This window comes from Stegostoma tigrinum, chromosome 1, assembly GCF_030684315.1.
Source record: "Stegostoma tigrinum isolate sSteTig4 chromosome 1, sSteTig4.hap1, whole genome shotgun sequence".
NCBI classification, from domain to species: Eukaryota; Metazoa; Chordata; class Chondrichthyes; order Orectolobiformes; family Stegostomatidae; genus Stegostoma; species Stegostoma tigrinum.
Window position 1 is genome coordinate 132,158,205 of NC_081354.1, and position 17,997 is coordinate 132,176,201.

A 17,997-nucleotide genomic window follows, 5' to 3' on the forward strand; every position below is an offset into this window, starting at 1 on the left:
GTTACATAGGCCAGACGAGGTAAGGTCAGCTGTTTTCTTCACTGAAGGACATTTTTGAACCAGATCAGTTTTTCTCCCAACAATTGGCAACAGTTTCAAGGTCATCGTTAGGCACTTAATTCCTGATTTTTATTGCATTCAAATTCCATTATCTTCCATGATAATAAAGTGTGAAGCTGGATGAACACAGCTGGCCAAGCAGCATCTCAGGAGCACAAAAGCTGACGTTTCGGGCATAGGCCCTTCATCAGAGAGGGGGATGGGGTGAGGGTTCTGGAATAAATAGAGAGCGAGGGGAAGGCGGACCGAAGATGGAGAGAAAAGAAGATAGGTGGAGAGGAGAGTATAGGTGGGGAGGTAGGGAGGGGATAGGTCAGTCCAGGGAAGATGGACAGGTCAAGGAGGTGGGATGAGGTTAGTAGGTAGGAAATGGAGGTGCGGCTTGAGGTGGGAGGAAGGGATGGATGAGAGGAAGAACAGGTTAGGGAGGCAGAGGCAGGTTGGACTGGTTTTGGGATGCAGTGGGTGGAGGGGAAGAGCTGGGCTGGTTGTGTGGTGCAGTGGGAGGAGACAGCCCAAAACCAGCCCAGTTCGTCCCCACCCCCCCCCACCCCCCACTGTATCACACAACCAACCCAGCTCATCCCCTCCCCCCAGTGCATCCCAAAACCAGCCCAGCCTGTCTCCGCCTCCTTGACCTGTTCTTATTTATTAAATCGTGTATCATACACCTTTACACATCTGGTCAGGATGGTCTTAGGGATCTCTGCTTCTTCCTGGAAAAAAGACCTGAGCCATATCCCATCCACCAACACCTTCCTCCACCTGGCTCGTCCTCACTTTGAGCAACTTCTTTAATTCTTCCCACTTTCTTCAGATCAAATCAGTAGCCATGAGTACTCACATGATCTCTGATGAAGGGTCTAGGCCCGAAACGTCAGCTTTTGTGCTCCTGAGATGCTGCTGGGCCTGCTGTGTTCATCCAGCCTCACATTTTATTATCCAGTACTCACATGGAACCCAGTTATGTCTGTCTCTTTGTCAGGGTCATGGAACATTGCTTGTTCCAGTCCTATCTGTCCCCCCCATCTCCAATTCTTTCTCTGGTATATCGATGACACCACTGGCACTGCTTCCCCTTCACTTCAGGAACTGGAAAAGTTTGTTTTTCTTCCAATTTCCATTCTGCTCTCCCTTTCACCTGGTCCATCTCCAATTCCTCCACTCCATTCCCTGACATGACTGTTTCCAATTCTGGGGATAAGCATGCCACCAATAGCCACTACAAACCCACTGAATCCCACAGTTATCTTGAATATACCTCCTCAAATATCACTTCCTGTAGAGACACTATTCCATTCTCCCAGTTCCTCAGCCTCTATCACATCTATCCGATGATGCCACTTCGACCAGAGGGATTCCAAAATGTCCACCTTCTTTGTCAACTGAGGATTCACCACCATTGTGGTTGACAGGTGCCCTCAGCTGTGTCCGACCAATCCCCCGCATTTCAACCCTCAGCCCCTCTCTTCCTTCTTCCCTCTCACAACAGCAACAGGGTCCCCTTGTCCTCACCTACTATACTACCAGTACCCACATGCAAAGGATTATGAGACACCATTTCTGTCACCTCCAGTGATTGCCACCACCAGGCACATTCCTCTCACCTCCCTGCCAGGGACCATTCCCTCTGATACAGCGTGGTCCACTCCCAAAACCTCCCCACAGCCCCATGGGCTCCTTCCATGCAATAACAGAATGTGTAACGCTTGCCCATTTACTTTTTGTTTCTTCTTTGCTATCCAAGGCCCCAGACACAACTTCCAAGCAAAGCAGCAATTTACCAGTGCTTCACTCAATCTAGTCTACTGTATTTGCTGCTCACACTGTGGTTTCCCCTACACTGGGGAGACAAAGCATTCACTTTGCAGAACACCCTGAGCTTCCAGTTACCTGCCACTTCAACACACCATCATGTTCACTAGCGAATATTTCTGTCTTGGGCTTGCTGCAGTGCTCCAGCGAAGCTCAGTGCAAACAGGAAGAACAGCTTCTTATTTTCCACTTGGAAATCCTGCAGCCATCTGGATTCAATATGGAGTTCAACAATTTTAGCCAAAAACAGAAACTGCTGGAAGATCTCAGCAGGTCTGGCAGCATCTGCGAAAAGAAATCAGAATTAACATTTCAGGTCCAGTGACACTTCTTCAGAACTGAACTGAAACATAAACTCTGATTTCTCTTCACATATGCTGCCAGACCTGCTGACATTTTTCAGCAATTTCTGATTTTGTTTCTGATATCCAACATCAGTAGTTCTTTGTTCTTTTTTTGTTAAATGCATTCTTTAGTTAGCTATAGGATTCCATTATTTCTCCTGTGGATATGACTACTTCGCCCTGTGAGGGGAAATTGCCATGCAGACTACCAGCTTCCACATGTGGCAGAGCAGTTTTGGTCAGTGAGAAATTAATCAGTTATTCAGTCACAACATGTGGAAACTTCCCAGCCTCTTAAGAACATGGGCTATGGCAGGAAATTTGGGAAATTCAAGTGAGATGTCCAGTGAGGCCCTTTTCAAACTCAAAACTAAAAACCAAGTATCGCATGTTGAGACATGCACAGTGAGAAGCCTATTAGCAAGGATCACTGTACATTGTTACCATGGTTACAACTCAACCTCACCTTGGTTATATGCAGTTTAGACCATAAGACCATAAGACATAGGAGTGGAAGTAAGGCCATTCGGCCCATCAAGTCCACTCCGCCATTTCAATCATGGCTGATGGGCATTTCAACACTACATCCCTGCACTCTCCCCGTAGCCCTTGATTCCTTCTGAGATCAAGAATTTGTCGATCTCTGCCTTGAAGGCATACAACGTCCCGGCCTCCACTGCACTCTACGGCAATGAATTCCACAAGCCCACCACTGTCTGACTGAAGAAATGTCGTCTCATTTCAGTTTTAAATTTATCCCCTCTAATTTTAAGACTGTGCCCACAGGTCCTAGTCTCCCCGCCTAACGGAAACAACTTTCCAGCGTCCACCCCTTCTAAACCATACATTATCTTTTAAGTTTCTATTAGATCTCCGCTCAACCTTCTAAACGCTAATGAGTACAATCCCAGGATCCTTAGCCGTTCATCATACTTTAAACCTACCATTCCAGGGATCATCCGTGTTAATCTCCGCTGGACACGCTCCAGGGCTACTATGTCCTTCCAGAGGTGTGGGGCCCAAAATTGGACACAGTATTATAAATGGGGCCTAACTAGAGCTTTATAAAGCCTCAGAAGCACATCACTGCTTTTATATTCCAACCCTCGAGATAAACGACAACATTGCATTCACTTTCTTAATTACGGATTCTTCGCATTCTTCTATTCACCAGATCAAAACTAAACACCGAGAATTCCCATTATGGAATCAGTGCACACACCTGGCACTCAAGTTCTCATTTGTTCCTCTGGACCTCCATCTTGGACACACAGCATCAACATCTCAGGGCACATTCTGCGGATAGCAACAATGTACATTCCACATTCATACTCAACATGGGGTGTGTAGGTCCACAGATCACTGAAGGTGGCAGTGTAGGTAGATAAGGTAGTTAAAATAGCCTATGGCATGCTTGCCTTCATTGGAAGGGGCACTGAGTGCATAGATCAACAAGATAGATTGACAAGACATGTTGTAGCTTTATAGAAGTTTAGTTAGGCCATGCTTGAAATATTGCATACAATTCTGATCAGCACACTACTAGAACGATGTGGATGCTTTGGAGAGGGTACAGAAAGGGTTTTCTAGGTTGAGGGGCGACTTGATCGAAGTTTACAAGATTGTAAATGGAACGGATAGAGTGGAAAATGAGGCTTTTTCCCCCAGGGTGGAGGGGTCAATTACTAGGGGACACAGGTTTAAGATGCAGGGGGGGGATTTTTAAAAGAGATGTGCGAGGCCAGTTTTTCACACATAGGGTGGTGAGAGCCAAGAACTCATTGCCAGAGGAAGCGGTGGAAGCAGATACAACAGCAGCATTCAAGAAGCACTTGGACGAGCACATGAATAAGAACAGAATGGAGGGATACGGATCCTGTAAGTGAAGACAGTTTTAGGATGGAAGCGCAAAATGTATTGGTGCAGGCTTGGAGGGCTGAAGGGCCTGTTGTCAAGCTGTATTGTTCTTTATACCAACTTTAATTCATCAGTGTTGCATATATCTGATCTACTTTACGGTATATTTCTGCACTTAGTCATGGAGTCAAAGACCCCTACTGCCCAGAGTCTGCAATGGTCAAAAACCACCTAAAACTATTCTAATCCATCTTCCAACACTCTAGCCCATAACCTTGCATTGCAAGTATGTATCTAAAAACTTCTTAAATGTTAAATGCCTCTGCGCCCTTACAGAAAGTGCATTTCAATGCTGCATTGGCACCTTTCATCGTAATATTACTGCAAGGACACTTTGGTGCAGGACAGGCACCCAGCTCACGGGCTAGTCCAACCTGTATCTCAGGGCTGCTCACTCAGGCTCTTAGCATTCACTCATATACCCATTTTGATGCTTTGCCCTCAATCACATCTCAAAAGCTCTGTCATGCATTGGCTTTTACATTGCAGACACAAAGCCAGATAGTTTGTCGTGCCTGTTGGCAGTCTTCAGTCAAGAGGGTGAACATGTAGCTGTATGGCACTGTGCTATGTCAATCTCTCATCTATACCAACTGACAGCTGCATATGTGCCAAGGACATTACATGTGCATCAAATGGCAACATCCTTTAGGTAGGGGGTTCGGGCACAATACGCTGAGGACAGTCTCGATATCTTGGGCATGATCAGTCGGCCTCTCCAAGAACACAACTGGGAAACTGCACAGGTATCAGTCAGGGATTTGGTCACACATCATTTGAGACTGTCCTGCAGTCACTTCAGGGTGTGGACCAGAGTCAGCCCTTAAGAGTCCATCCACTTAACATCATGGAAGAGTTATCAGGGACTACTTCAGTGGGAGGACAGCTGAAGAGCTTAATTATGGGCATTGGAATCAAAATGCTAGAATACTGAAGGGATTGCACTATAGTAAGGGCAGGAAACAACAGAGTGTTGAAGGGAAAGGGGTAATGCAGTAAGGGGAATCATTAGCTGTAAGCAGCATCCGAGATTTGATGGAGGAGGGGTGGGTCAGTCAACTACCAGATCTGGTATGTTTACCTGACATACATGGGACTGGGCTGGATGAAGCAAAACAGATGAAAATTTAAATAACATGGTGTGAAGCTGGATGAAATGTAGATAGATGGGTTGGATGGGGACTTGGGAAGTTTAAAGCCTATGGGCTGATGGGGAAGACTGCAACTTCAGAATGTTTCCATTTGGGGATTCACCAGTACTAAAAGACATAGTTTGAAGGTTACTGCTTAGTGAGAGACTGCTGCTGCCTTTCATTGTGCCGTAAATATTAAGTGCGCAATGGAACTGAAACCACACAGCTTGTGAACAGGGTAAGTATTTTCTTCTGTGAGGAAGAGGGTCTCAATTTCAACCAATATGTGGCCCAAAATGAAACAATCTACATAGACACCCATACATGGAATCTAAAAGATACCTGTAAACACCACATGCTCAGCCATCAGCCTGCTGTGCACAGTCACCTTGCCCCAAGTGCCATATTGTGCAACATAATAAAATCAATCCCATTCAATGGCTGTGATGCATTAGTAATGTTTGCTACCTGGAAAGATTGCCCTGAATTACTAAGTACAGTCACCTGCGTTTTTCCCATAGTCTGTATATTGTGCAACACTTGCTGACTTCACATCTTAGGCCATTGAACATTATGTACTGCTAAGGACTTTTAGGCTCGACACTTTCAATATTATAGTTGCAGTTCGACCAGCAAACACACAAACAGCTGAAGAACAGAATCCTCTTCCATCGTGTTTATTTGAAATCACAAGCTTTTGGAGAGTTGATCCTTTGTCAGGTGAAGTGGGAGAGGGAAGTGCATAGGCACAGAATATAGAGGCGGACAGATAATTGCAAGAAGATTCCAAGTAATTAACAGTGTCAACAGCTAAGTACAAATACACAGGCCAAATAGCCAGTTTTTGCAGATGATCAGAAGTGTCAAACAGCATGAATAAATGGCTGAGTAACCAGTGAAAGGATGGCCTATAAACTGATAAACTAAGGCAAAGAGATAATTATTTAAAAAATCAAAAATAGAATGATGCAAGAAACAAACTAAATAGCTGGAACATGATAGGTATCATGAGTTGCATGACGAGGGTCTAATCAAAGTAACAACTAATCCAAATCTGTAGAGATTTAATTAAGGTAGAGAGATAATAATAAGGTACCAAGGTGACGGTGTCAAAACAGTAGTAAGGAACATTTCACAAGCACAGAACAGTATGATTACAAGTAGTTGTTACAAGTACTGTGACATGAACCTAAAATCATGGTTGAGGCTCTCCTCATGGAAATGTGACTTGGTTATCAGTTTCTGCTTGGCAATTCTGCATTATTGTGTATCACAAAGGCCACCTTGGAGGATGCTTACCTGAAGATCGGAGGCTGAATGTCTTTGACCGCTGAAGTGTTCCCCAGCCGGGAGGAAATACTTCTGCCTCGCAACTGTTGCACAGTGTCCGTTCATCCGTTGTCACAGCATCTGCATGGTCTCGCCAATATACCATGCAGAAAAGGTCCCGAAAAGACTACAGATCACAAACCCACTCAAGTCGACCTACAACACAGACTACGCCGAGAGACCCTGCTGTTGAACCTCTCGCACACCCCATCTCATACACCAGCTCTCCAGTCGATGCCACAACCTTGAAATCTTGATAGAGTCCATGTTTTAAGCTTGTGCTCAGGACAAAGCAGTCCAGCTATGAGATACTGCCAGGCAAATGAGGCAACAGAACTATGCCACCTATATGCACGCCAAGAACAGGAAACCTCAATACTCGACATCACCACCAGCAGTAACCAAGTCTCTCCAGCTACCAGGGTTAAAACCAGTACCACCAGAGGGAAGTTCATTATCAACTTGTCAAACCTCAAACTTCAACCAAATGAAATCGAAGTTCTTAGCCAAGGGCTCAGTTTCTGCCCCACCAAAATGGACCCCACTGGTCTCACGATAGACACAGAGGAGTTCATCAGGCAAATGAGGGAATTCTTCCACAAACCTCAAGATGTCAGCAGCGAGGCCAATGAGACAACCAACCAACTGGAGCAGTCAACAGAGAGAACTGCAGTGTAATAATCAAAGAAGAAATAATCAAACTGGGCCCTTTCCTTAATGCCTGTGCCTTAGGCTCAACATGTATACTTAAGCCGTCAGGAGATGTGTCATTGTTAGATTCAGCAGCTGCACTCACAAGATAGGTCAGAATATAAGCCAAGCACAATGCAATGCCATCCATGCTCTCAAGACCAAACACAACATTGCCATCAAACCAGCAGACAAAGGAGCCATCATCATAGACAGTAGAATGGACTACTGCAAAGAAGCGTACCGACAACTGAACCAGGAACACTACAGACAATTACCTCTGATCTGACCAAAGGGGACACTGTCAATAGAACAGATAAATCAAGACCTTTGACCTAGACTTTCAGAGTATCCTATGCAGTCTCATCCCACATACCTCTCACATAGGAGATTTGTACTGCCTTCCAAAGATACAAAAAGCCAACACAACCAGACATCTCATTGTATCAGCAATGGGACCCTGTGTGAGAATCTCTCTGGCCACAGCAAGGGCATCTTGAAACCCACTATACATGGAGCCCCCAACTTTGTCATAACACTGGACTTCCTCCAGAGACTCGGCACCCATGGATCAATTGAACCAGGAACAATCTTCATCAAAATGGACATTTTGGCATTCTATACCAGCATCCCCAACAACAGCGTCACTGTAACTGCCTCAGTACTAACACCAACAACTGCCAATTCCAAGACAACATCCTACAACTCATCTGCTTCATCCTTGACCACAACATCTTCACCTTTGACAACAAGCTCTTCAGCCAGACACATAACAAAATTTGCACCCCAATAAGCTAATATTTTCTTACAAAAGTTTGGCAAGATGTCTTCAAAGCATAGGATCTCCAAACAACATTATATAACAGATACGTCAACGACATCTTCTTCCTTTGGACTCACAGAGAAGAATCACTGAAACGACTACACAACAATATCAACAAGTTTAAACCCACCATCACTTTTACCATGGATTATGCTTCAGAATCAGTCTCATTCTTCGACACATGGATCGCCGTCAAGAACGGACACCGCAGTACTTCACTCAATCAAAAGCCACACATAACCCCACGATGCTTCACTTCTCCAGCTTCCACCCTAAACAAGTTAAAGACGACATCCCTGCAGACAAACCTTGTATATACACGAAATCTGCTCAGATGAGGCGTAATGCAATGGACACTTACAGACACAGAAATACACCCCCATAAGAATAGGATATAATGCTCGACTCATTGATTGACAGTTCTGAAGTGCCCCAGCGAAAAACCGCAAAGACTTCATCAGAAGAAGAATGGGGACATGACCAACAGAGTACCAAAAACAGAACAAGGTCACCAAACCAGAGTGTTAACTCTGATTTCTCTTCACAGATACTGTCAGACCTGCATAGGTTTTCCAGCAATTTTTTGTTTCTGATTTACAGCATCCACAGTTCTTATAGTTTTTACAGACAGAGTACAATTCATCATCCAGCACTTCCCCAGAGCAGTGAAACTACTTCATATTCTTTGCAGCCTTCAACATGTCGTCAATGATGGTGAACATCATCCCACACCTATCTCTTCGCCTCCAATTTACGCCTTCAAACAGCTGTTTAACCCAAAACAAACCGTCATTCCCAGCAAACTACCCAGCCTGCAGGAGAACAATGGCCATGACACCACACAACCCTGCCAAAGCTATCTCCACAAGAAATGCCAGAGCATCAACATGGATACTTACATAGCATGTGGGAACACCATCCATCATGTGCATAGTAGGTACTCATGCAACTCAACTAAAGTTGTCTCTCTCATATAATACAGGAAAGGAAATCCCGAGGCATGGTATATCAGCAAAACCAAGCAGACACTACGCCAAAGGATGAACAGACACCACATAACAATTGCGAGGCAGGAGCATTCCCTCCCAGTTGGGAAATACTTCAGTGGTCAAGGACATTCAGCCTTTGATCTTCAGGTAAGCATCTTCCAAAGCAGCCTTTGAGATACACAATGCAGAATCACTGAGCAGAAACTGACACATAAGTTCTGCACCCATGAGGATGGCCTCAACCATGATCTTGGGTTCATGTTGTGCTACATGTAATTCCACCAGAAACAAGAACAGAAGTCACTGGAGAAGCTCTGCAGGTCTGGTAGCATCTATGAGCAGAAATCAGAGTTAACATTTCAGGTCTGGTGACCCTTCCTCAGAATTGATGGCAGCTAGGAAAATATCAGTTTATATGCAGAAGATAGGATGGAGGGGTGGGGGTGAGGAATAAACGATAGGTGGGGATAGAGCCCAAAGAGAGAGAACAGTTGGACAGACAAAGGAGTGGGTAACGATCTGGCTAGGAGGATGAATAGCTGTTAATGGAGACTGATAGTGTCTGATCAAAGGTACTGACTAATGGCAGACAATGTGATAATAAGGCCTGTTGGCAGCTAGGACATGGAAGAGTGTAGACCCTAAAATTAATGAACTCTATATTGAGTTCCAGAGGGGTGCAGTGTCCCCAAGCGAAAATGAGATGTTCTTCTTCCAGTTTGTGCTAAACATTGCTGAAGCACTGCAGCTAGCCTGAGGCAGAGACGTTGGCCAGGGAACAGGGTGGTGTTTAAGTGGCAGGCAACTGGAAGCTCAGAGTCTTTTCTTCCGGATAGAACGTAGATGTTCTGCTAAGTGGTCAACCAGTCAACACTTCATTTCCCCAATGTACAGGAGACCACACTGTGAACAGCAAATGCAGATTAGATTGTCAGAAGTGTACGTAAAACGCTGCTTCACCTGAAAGATGTATTTGGGCCCTTGGCTACTGAAGAGGGAAGAGGTAAATGGGCAGGTGTTATACCTTTGGTTGTTTCAGAGGAAGGTGCCGTGCAGTTGTTGGGGCGGGGTGAAGGAACAGTGAACCAGGGTGTCCTGGAGAAACTGGTCTCCAGGAAGGCAGACAAGGGAGGAGAGGGGAATGGAGAATGTGTGTCTGGTTGAGGCATCTCACTGGACGTGGCAGAAATGACAGGTGATGAACTTCTGGATGTGGACACTGGTGAGATGGTAGATAAGGACAAGGGGAACCCTATCGTTTTTGCAGAGAGAACAGAGGGGGTAAGGGTAGAATTGGTTGAGGACCCTGTCGATAACGGTGCTGGGGAGTCCTCAGTTGAGGATGAAGGTGCCCCCATTGGAACATATGCAATGGAGACAGAGGAACTAGGAGAATGGAAAGGAGTCTTTACAGGAGGCCGGATGTGAGGGTGTACAGACCAGGTAGCTGTGGGAGTCAGTAGGCTTATAGTGGATATTAGTGGCCAGTCTATCCCCAGAAATGGAAACAAAGATGTTGAGGAAGGGAAGGGAGAAGTCAGAGATAGACCTGGTAAAGATGAGGGCAATGTGGAAATTAGAAGCAAAATTGATGAAATTTTCCAATTGTGGGTGGGGACTGGAACAAGAGTGGAACAAGGAACGTTCCACTCACCACACAAAGAGACAGGCATAACTGGGGCCCATGCAGGTAACCATGGCCACTTCTCTGACCTGAAGAAAATGAGATGAGTTAAAAGAGAAGCTGTTGAGGATAAGGACTAGCTTGGCCAAGCAGAAGAGGGTCATGGTAGGGGAGGACAGTTCAAGCCTTTCCTACAGGAAGATGCTGAGAGCCCGGAGACCATCCTGGTGGGGATGGATGTGTAAAGGGATTGCATGACCGTGGTAGCCCCATCATACTGTTCTGTTTTGACACCATCACCTTGTTATTATCTTTCTACCTTAATTAGTTTGCATAGTTTTAGATTACTTGTTATTTTGGTTAGGCCCTCATGATCTAAATCTGATACCTATCATGCTATTCTAGCACTCCCACCTCCTTGACCTGACCTATCCCCTCCCTACCTCCCCACCTATACTCTCTCCACCTATCTTCTTTTCTCTCCATCTTCGGTCCGCCTCCCCCTCTCTCCCTATTTATTCCAGCTCCCTCTCCCCATCCCTCTCTCTGATGAAGGGTCTAGGCCCGAAACGTCAGCTTTTGTGCTCCTGAGATGCTGCTTGGCCTGCTGTGTTCATCCAGCCTCACATTTTATTATCATGCTATTCTAGCCATCTGGTTTGTCTTTAGCACCACCCTATTTTTGATTTTGCACAATTATCTCTCTGCCTTAGCTAATCAGTTCGTAGGTCATCCCTGTACTTGCTATTCGGCCATTTATTCACACCATTTGACATTTCTGATCACCAGCAAAGAATTGTTATTCAGCCTCTTGACACTCCACTCACACTAATTGGACTGATCTGCTGACACTCTTAACTACCTGGAATTATCTTGACATTAGAGATAATGGGAACTGCAGATGCTGGAGATTCCAAGATAATAAAATGTGAGGCTGGATGAACACAGCAGGCCAAGCAGCATCTCAGGAGCACAAAAGCTGACGTTTCGGGCCTAGACCCTTCATCAGAGAGGGGGATGGGGGGAGGGAACTGGAATAAATAGGGAGAGAGGGGGAGGCGGACCGAAGATGGAGAGTAAAGAAGATAGGTGGAGAGGGTGTAGGTGGGGAGGTAGGGAGGGGATAGGTCAGTCCAGGGAAGACGGACAGGTCAAGGAGGTGGGATGAGGTTAGTAGGTAGCTGGGGGTGCGGCTTGGGGTGGGAGGAAGGGATGGGTGAGAGGAAGAACCGGTTAGGGAGGCAGAGACAGGTTGGACTGGTTTTGGGATGCAGTGGGTGGGGGGGAAGAGCTGGGCTGGTTGTGTGGTGCAGTGGGGGGAGGGGATGCACTGGGCTGGTTTAGGGATGCAGTAGGGGAAGGGGAGATTTTGAAACTGGTGAAGTCCACATTGATACCATATGGCTGCAGGGTTCCCAGGCGGAATATGAGTTGCTGTTCCTGCAACCTTCGGGTGGCATCATTGTGGCAGTGCAGGAGGCCCATGATGGACATGTCATCAAGAGAATGGGAGGGGGAGAGGAAATGGTTTGCGACTGGGAGGTGCAGTTGTTTGTTGCGAACTGAGCGGAGGTGTTCTGCAAAGCGGTCCCCAAGCCTCCGCTTGGTTTCCCCAATGTAGAGGAAGCCGCACCGGGTACAGTGGATGCAGTATACCACATTGGCAGATGTGCAGGTGAACCTCTGCTTAATGTGGAATGTCATCTTGGGGCCTGGGATGGGGGTGAGGGAGGAGGTGTGGGGACAAGTGTAGCATTTCCTGCGGTTGCAGGGGAAGGTGCCGGGTGTGGTGGGGTTGGAGGGCAGTGTGGAGCGAACAAGGGAGTCACGGAGAGAGTGGTCTCTCCGGAAAGCAGACAGGGGAGGGGATGGAAAAATGTCTTGGGTGGTGGGGTCGGATTGTAAATGGCGGAAGTGTCGGAGGATAATGCGTTGTATCCGGAGGTTGGTAGGGTGGTGTGTGAGAACGAGGGGGATCCTCTTGGGGCGGTTGTGGCGGGGGCGGGGTGTGAGGGATGTGTCGCGGGAAATGCGGGAGACGCGGTCAAGGGCGTTCTCAATCACCGTGGGGGGAAAGTTGCGGTCCTTAAAGAACTTGGACATCTGGGATGTGCGGGAGTGGAATGTCTTATCGTGGGAGCAGATGCGGCGGAGGCGGAGGAATTGGGAATAGGGGATGGAGTTTTTGCAGGAGGGTGGGTGGGAGGAGGTGTATTCTAGGTAGCTGTGGGAGTCGGTGGGCTTGAAATGGACATCAGTTACAAGCTGGTTGCCTGAGATGGAGACTGAGAGGTCCACTCCCCCTCCCATTCTCTTGATGACATGTCCATCATGGGCCTCCTGCACTGCCACAATGATGCCACCCGAAGGTTGCAGGAACAGCAACTCATATTCCGCCTGGGAACCCTGCAGCCATATGGTATCAATGTGGACTTCACCAGTTTCAAAATCTCCCCTTCCCCTACTGCATCCCTAAACCAGCCCAGTGCATCCCCTCCCCCCACTGCACCACACAACCAGCCCAGCTCTTCCCCCCCACCCACTGCATCCCAAAACCAGTCCAACCTGTCTCTGCCTCCCTAACCGGTTCTTCCTCTCACCCATCCCTTCCTCCCACCCCAAGCCACACCCCCAGCTACCTACTAACCTCATCCCACCTCCTTGACCTGTCCGTCTTCCCTGGACTGACCTATCCCCTCCCTACCTCCCCACCTACACCCTCTCCACCTATCTTCTTTACTCTCCATCTTCGGTCCGCCTCCCCCTCTCTCCCTATTTATTCCAGTTCCCTCCCCCCATCCCCCTCTCTGATGAAGGGTCTAGGCCCGAAACGTCAGCTTTTGTGCTCCTGAGATGCTGCTTGGCCTGCTGTGTTCATCCAGCCTCACATTTTATTATCTATTATCTTGACATTATCTCTCTGCTTATATATTCTGTGCCAGTATTTTATCCCCCCACTCCCCACTTCACCTAACGAAGAAGCAGTGCACCAAAAGCTTGTAATTTCAAATAATCTTGTTGAAGGATAACGTGGTTATCTGACTTCTGACTTTGTCCACCCCAGTCCAACACCACCATCTCTACATCGTCTCTTCCATCAGGCAGAAGATACTGAAGTTTGAAAACACGAACCAACAGATTCAAGAACAGCTTCTTTCCCATTATCATCTGACTTATGCATTGATCTCATATTTGAGTTGATTTTTCTCTGTGCCTTCTTTATATTCTTCATTCTGTTCTATTACTCTGATGTACTTATGTATGATACAATTTCTCAGGCTGTCAGACAAAACAATAGTTTTCATTGTATCTCATTACATATGACATTAATAAATCAAATCAAATCAGAATGTGATAACATTGATGGGTCACCTCTGCCACCTATGCGTCTGCACAAATCTTATTTCTTTACCTCCTTTAATTCTAGGTAAGGTCACAGGTTCTGCAGCTGGCTGGAGGGAGCCTGCCCTACAAGGGAGTCTATTGGCCTTGGAGTTTTGGTGAGGCTATCACAGGCCCTGTGTGGGTCGAGGGCCCAGACTTTGCATGTGTTTTGCCCCAAAGACAGGTATACCTCATCAACATGAACTCCCACAGGGCTGAGGGTTGCAGGCAGGGTGGAGGTAGAACCACCTTTAGACTCTTCAGAAAGGGGACTTCAGTGGGGGGCTTCGCTCAAAGAATCACCGAGCACCCAAGCAGGTAGTTCAGCCCACCATGTCTATGCCAATCAACAAATACCAAACTATATTAATCCCACCTATCTGCACTTGGTCCATAGCCTATCATTTTAAGTGCTCATCCAGGTGTTTCTTAAATGTTGCTTGAGTACTTGCTTCCGCCACCCTCTCAGGCAGTATGTTCCATACTTCTATCATACTCTTGGTGAAAAACATGCTTCCTCAGATATCCTCCAAACCACTTACTCCTCACCTTAAACTCTGGATGTCTGGTCTTAGGTCAGTCTACCATGGGGAAAGGATTCTCATGATTTACCCTGTCTGTGCCTCTCATAATTTTCATACCTTAATCAGATCCTCAATCAGTTTCTTCTACTCCAAGGGAAACAAATCCAGTTTACCCAGTCTTTCTTCACAACTAAGACACATCATTCCAGGCAACAGAGATAATGGGAACTGCAGATGCTGGAGAATGCGAGATAACAAAGTGTGAAGCTGGATGAACACATCAGGCCAAACAGCAACTCAGGAGCATGAAAACTGACGTTTCGGGGCTAGAGCCTTCGAAGGGTCTAGGCCTGAAATGTCAGTTTTCGTGCTCCTGAGATGCTGCTTGGCCTGATGTGTTCATCCAGCTTCACACTTTGTTATCTTGGATTCCAGGCAACAACCTGGTGAATCTCTTCTGCACCCTCTCCAGCACAATCATATCCATCCAAAAGTACGGCAACCAGAACCACAAATAGTATTCCATCTGTGGCCTAACTAATACATTATAAACTCGTAACAAGACTTCTTTGCTCCTATGTTCTACACCCTACCTACTGAAAATAAACATTCCTTCTTATGCCTTCTTCACTACCCTGTCTACCTGTGTTGATGCTTTCAGGGATCCATGAACTTATACACCAAGGTCCCATTGTTTCAAAGTATTCCCTAGAGACCTATCACTTATTTTGTATATTCTTTCTTTATTAGACCTAAAATGGATCACCTCACCTTTTTCGGGATTATGCTAAAGTATTATCTGCTGACCTACGTATATCCATGCATTTTGTCAACCTTGTTCAGCCTCATTCAAAATTAACTATGAAATATAAAGACCATACCTTTTTATTTAGAGATAACAGCATGGAGCTGGAGGAACACAGTAGGCCAGGCAGCATTAGAGGAGCAGGAAAGTTGATGTTCGGGTTAGGACCCTTCTTCAGACATGGGGAGGGGGAAAGGAGCTCAGAAATAAATAGAGAGAGAAGCGATGGGGCTGCGGAAGATAGGTGGGATGGTGATAGGTGAATGCAGGGTGGGGATTGGTCAGTGAGATGGTAGGAGCAGATCGGTGGGAGAGAAGATGGACAGGTTGTGTCAGGTCAAGGGGGCATGGATGAGAGGGACGGTTGGTCATGGGATGAGGCCAGGGGTGGGGAGATTTTGAAACTGGTAAAATCCACGTTTAGGTCATTGGGCTGAAGGCTCCAGAGGCACAAAATGAGGTGCTGCTCCTCCAGTTTGCAGGTGGTGTCAATGTGACATATCTTTTTATTTTTTTCTGATTGTGAAGTGAAATGGGAAAAGGACTATCTTAAAAAAGGACTCTGGGAGGAATTGCTACACTTTTTAAAACCAAGTTACACAAATCTAATCAATGTGTGGTTTACATTGTTGCTTGTTCAAGCAATGAGGGCAGGTTACTCCAGATACACGAACCGCAAGAAGAGCTGATTGGTCTGTGGATCGGTGATTAGTTGTCACTGACAAAGGCCTCCTGCCTGCCAACAGTAATGTGATTGACTCCCAAAGCAGCTGAACAGCTTGTGAATGTGAACGTGGCGATATAGCCAGGAGGGGAGGCGGGGTCCTCTTTTCAGTAAACACAACTATAAAGCTGAAGAAAATCAGTTTGTTCTCCCTCACCAGCAGCTTCATGCTGTGAATTTTAACCAACAAGTCAGAGGCTGCATAATTTGTGAAAATGTTGCACTATGCCTCCAGCAAGTAAAAACCACTGAAGAAAGAAAGATCAAGGAACAGCAAGAAAAACAAACCTTGTGAACAGGGGTCATTGAACTGCCTTCCCAGTTTTCCCTCCACCTATGACACCAATGTCTTTTTATCTGTATATGTCTGTCTGAACATGTGTGTAGGGGAAGCTTTTTAAGCAGAAGATTTAATGTTGGCAGTTCATGGAGTCATACAGCATGGAAACAGACCCTTTAGTACAACCGGTCCATGCCGAACATAATCCCAAACTAAACCAGTCCCACCTGCCTGCACCTGGCCCATTTCCCTCCAAAACATTTCTATTCATGTACTTATCTAAGTATTTTAAATATTGTAACTGTGCCCACATCCACCACTTCATCAGGAAGTTCATTCCACATGCAAATCACCATCCGTGCAAAAAAATGTGCCCCTCGTATCTTTAAATGTTTTTCCACTCGCTTTAAAAATGTCTCCTTGTCATGAAAATCCCCCATTAACCCTACCTATACCCTTCATGATTTTATAAACTTCTGCAAGGTCATCTCTCAACCCCTACACTCCAGGGGAAAAAAGATCCCAGCCTATCCAGCGTCTCCTTATGACTCAAAACCTCCATTCTTGGCAACATCCTGATAAATTTCTTATGACTCTTTCCAGCTTAAGAATATCCTTTCTATAAGTGAGGCGCCAAGAACTAGAGATGATATTCCAGAAAAGGCCTCGCCAATGTCCTGTACAACTTCGATGTGACGTCCCAAATCCTACACTCAAATGACTGAGCAATGAAGGCAAGCATGTTAAACGCTTTTTAGCTATCCTGTCTGTATATGACGAAAACTTCAAAGAATTATATACCCAACCTCCAGATCCCCCTGTTCTGCAGTGAACGTACAGGTAGTATAACAATTAATATAGGGCAAAGCAGCAGGTTAGCAGGTGATGAGGAAGCTTCAACTCCATTGAAAATTTGGAGAAAAGTTAAAGGGAAAGTGAACTCAAGAGTTGTTAGTAATGGAGGTGGGGGGACCCAAAAAGAAGGTACAAAAACTGGCATAAGGGCACTTTATCTGAATGCTCAGAGCATTTGAAACAAGGTGGATGAGTTGATGGCGCAAATCATAGCAAATGGGTATGATGGTGGCCATTACAGAGATATGCTTGCAGGATGGTCATGACTGGGAGTTAAATATCCAGGGGTATCAAACTGTTCAGAAGGACAGACAGGAAGGGACAGGAGGTGGTGTCGCTCTGTTTTTTAAGGATGATATCAGGGTGGTCGTGAGAGATGATTTGGTTCTGTTGAACTAAAGGCTAAATCCATTTGGGTGGAAATTAGCAATAGCAAGGAGAAGTTGTCACTGATAGGTGTGGTCCAAAGGCCACCAAACAGTGACATCATGGTGCGGCGGGCAATAAACATAGAACAATTAACGATCTAACAGTTAGGGATCCTCTCGGAAGGAGTGCTCACAGTATGGTCGAATTTAAAATACAGATGGAGCATGAGAAGGTTGAATCCAGTACCTGTGTCCTGTGCTTAAACAAAGGAGACTATGATGGGATGAGAGAGGAGTTAGCTTAGGTAAAATGGGTGCAAAAACTTTATGATG

The 17,997-nt window shown here is 46.0% G+C and overlaps 1 protein-coding gene across 3 annotated transcripts in view; it reads right to left on the reverse strand.

Annotated features, from left to right (window-relative positions):
- Window positions 1-17,997, reverse strand: part of LOC125453069 (phospholipid-transporting ATPase ID) — a 281,340-nt gene that overhangs the window by 231,862 nt on the left and 31,481 nt on the right. Inside the window, exon 1 of one of the 3 annotated variants that reach the window (XM_059648622.1) lies at window positions 1,954-2,084. The exons of the other annotated variants lie outside the window; for them this stretch is intronic. The gene's annotated coding sequence lies outside the window, so the exon portion shown is untranslated. Of the gene's footprint in view, window positions 1-1,953; window positions 2,085-17,997 lie in introns of those variants that run through there. 3 annotated transcript variants of the gene reach the window in all.